This window comes from Erinaceus europaeus, chromosome 5, assembly GCF_950295315.1.
Source record: "Erinaceus europaeus chromosome 5, mEriEur2.1, whole genome shotgun sequence".
Lineage (NCBI taxonomy): Eukaryota > Metazoa > Chordata > Mammalia > Eulipotyphla > Erinaceidae > Erinaceus > Erinaceus europaeus.
In genome coordinates this window covers 79,211,404-79,214,273 of record NC_080166.1, presented here as the reverse complement: position 1 = coordinate 79,214,273, position 2,870 = coordinate 79,211,404, and the positions used below count along the sequence as shown (strand labels likewise).

General features: G+C 34.4%; 1 pseudogene; it reads left to right on the top strand.

Moving 5' to 3' along the window:
• The first annotated feature begins 895 nt into the window (after nt 1-895).
• LOC103120934 (lymphoid-specific helicase-like) lies at nt 896-2,382 on the top strand (annotated as a pseudogene).
• The last annotated feature ends 488 nt before the right edge of the window (nt 2,383-2,870 follow it).

Genomic DNA, 2,870 nt, shown 5'->3' with positions numbered 1-2,870 from the left:
AGATGTTGATCTATGATTATGTCTGTCTGTTGTCTATCTCTGTCTCTCTGTGTGATAACCTTGTTTGACTTCATAATCAAGATAATTGGATCCATAAAATTTACTTAGAAATATCCTCTCATTCTGGGGAAGATTTTGAGAAGGATAGATATTAATTATTCGAAAGTTCGGTAGAACTTGCTAGTGGAACCATCTGCTTTTGGATATTTGTGTGAATCTTCTGGTTACTGCTTCAGTTTCCTACTTGTGATGATTTTCTCTTTCTCCCTGCTTCTAAGAATTAGTACATTTCTGCTAAATTACTCAACTTATTGCCATATAAAATATTTTATAACCCTTTTTTATTGTGTTAAGTTTAAATGTAATAAATAAAATAGAAATAATAGGGCCAGGTGGTGGTGACCTGGTTGAGCGCACATGTTGCAGTGCCCAAAGACCCTGGTTCGAGCCCCCAGTCCCCACCTCCAAGAGGCAAGGTTCATGAGTTGTGAAAAAGAACTGCAGATGTCTATCTCTCTCTCCCCTCTCCATTTTTGACTACTATCTCTATCCAAGAAATAAATAAAGACAAAATTTTTTAAAAGAGAATAGAAGTCACTTTTTAATTTGCTTGTACATTAAATATAGATATATCTTACTCTTAGCAAACTTTGGACAAATAATTGAAAACCCTCTATAGTGCCTAAAATTTATTTTCTGGTTTTGTTTTTCGTTTTATTTTAGAATAAAAGCATATAAGCCAGCCTCGCATGCGCCCTTGGTTGGCAGGAGTTTCGGAAACTGCGGCTGTGGGTGCCGGAGCAAATAGCGGACAGGTTGGATCAAGAAGGAGCGACCACAGCGGGTCCTCTACCCAGAAGGACTTCAGTGACTAAATCAGGAACTATGGAAGAAAGAAACTGTTGAAGTAAGTCCCACTGGACGACCAAAACGACGAAGTCGAAAGTCAGTAAATTACAGCCAAATAGATGATTTCCCAAATGAACTGGAAAAATTGCTCAGTCAAATACAGCCAGAGGTGGATCGAGAAAGAGCTGTTGTAGAAGTGAATATTCCGACAGAATCTGAAGTTAATCTGAAGCTACAGAATATAATGATGCTACTTCATAAATGCTGTAACCATCCATATTTGATTGAGTACCCAGTAGACCCCGTCACACAAGAGTTTAAGATTGATGAATAATTGGTAACAAATTCTGGAAAATTCTTAATTTTGGATCGAATGCTGCCAGAACTAAAATCCAGAGGTCGTAAGGTTCTGCTTTTTTCACAAATGACTAGAATATTGGATATTTTGATGGATTACTGCCACTTTAGAAATTTCATCTTTAGCAGACTTGATGGATCTATGTCTTATTCAGTGAGTGAAAAAATATGCACAACTTCAATACAGATCCGGATGTGTTTATTTTTTTAGTGAGTACAAGAGCTGGTGGCCTTGGCATTAATTTGACTGCAGCAGATACAGTTATCATTTATGATAATGATTGGAATCCCCAGTCTGATCTTCAGGCCCAGGATAGATGCCATAGAATTGGTCAGACAAAACCAGTTCTTGTGTATTGTCTTGTTACAGCAAATAGTATTGATCAGAAGATTGTGGAAAGAGCAGCTGCTAAAAGGAAATTGGAAAAGTTGGTCATTCACAAAAATCATTTCAAAGGTGGTCAGTCTGGATTAAAACAGTCTAAGAAGTTCTTAGACCCTAAGGAATTAATGGATTTACTAAAATCTAGGGATTTTGAAAGGGAAGTAAAAGGATCAAGAGAAAAGGTCATTAGTGATAAAGATCTAGAACTATTGTTAGATCAAAATGATCTCATTGATAAAATGAATTCCTCAGAACCGATTAAAAGAGAAGATGGGGATTTTCAAGATACTAGAAAATTCTGAAGATTCCAGTTCTGAGTGTTTGTTTTAAATTGGAACTAAAGTGTCTAAGAAGTTATTGTTTACATCTACTAATTTACCTTTACTGGCTTTGAAATTCAGATTCTCTCTCTCTTTTTTTTTTTACTATATCAGTTTCCATAATGTAACTACTACCATTGTGTAATTAACAGATAATTTTCTAAACCTTGTTAAGAACAAAAAACTATTCACATCAAGTTTAGATTCCCACCCCCCCTCCCAATTCTGTAGTACTTTTGGATACAGGCTGATGTGTACTTAACTGCTGCCAGAATTATACAGTCTTCTTGTGGAAGTTTAATGTCTTTTATCCTTTCTTAGTAGTATAGTTCATGAGGTTTTGGTACTTCAGTATTGGAGTAGACTTTTGATAGAGGGAAAATTGAGATTTTGTCTTCTGTTGTTTAAGAGATTGTTTGATTTTTATGTTCTATAAAATAGTTTACCAAATAAATGTTCTTTATAACATGATTTTAAAAAAGCATATAAGCCAGATATATTGCTGCTGTGAATGGTTTTCACATATTTTCATTTGAAGATCAAATAAACAAAAAATGTATAATTTGAAAATACTATAAAACCCCAAGGAACTTTTTTTTTTTTTACCATCACAGTTATCTAGTGATTTATGCCTGCACAACAAATACACTGCTACAGAAGCTATGTTTTTCCTTCTTACTTTTTTCTTTAAATCTTATAGCAGAGAGAAAAATTGAGTTGAGAGAGAGAGACACCTGCAGCACTACTTTACGGCTTATTAAGCTTTCCTCCTGCAGATGGATACCAGAAGGTAAGAATTTGGTAATGAATGTTTTCATCTGGTGCATAACTGTCTGACTCCAGCTATTTTCTAAAAGATATCATAACAGATAGTAAAAGTGCTTAGAAGTAATTCATATATATATACGTATATATATTTATATATACGTATATATATATATGTAAGTAGTTCAATGGTA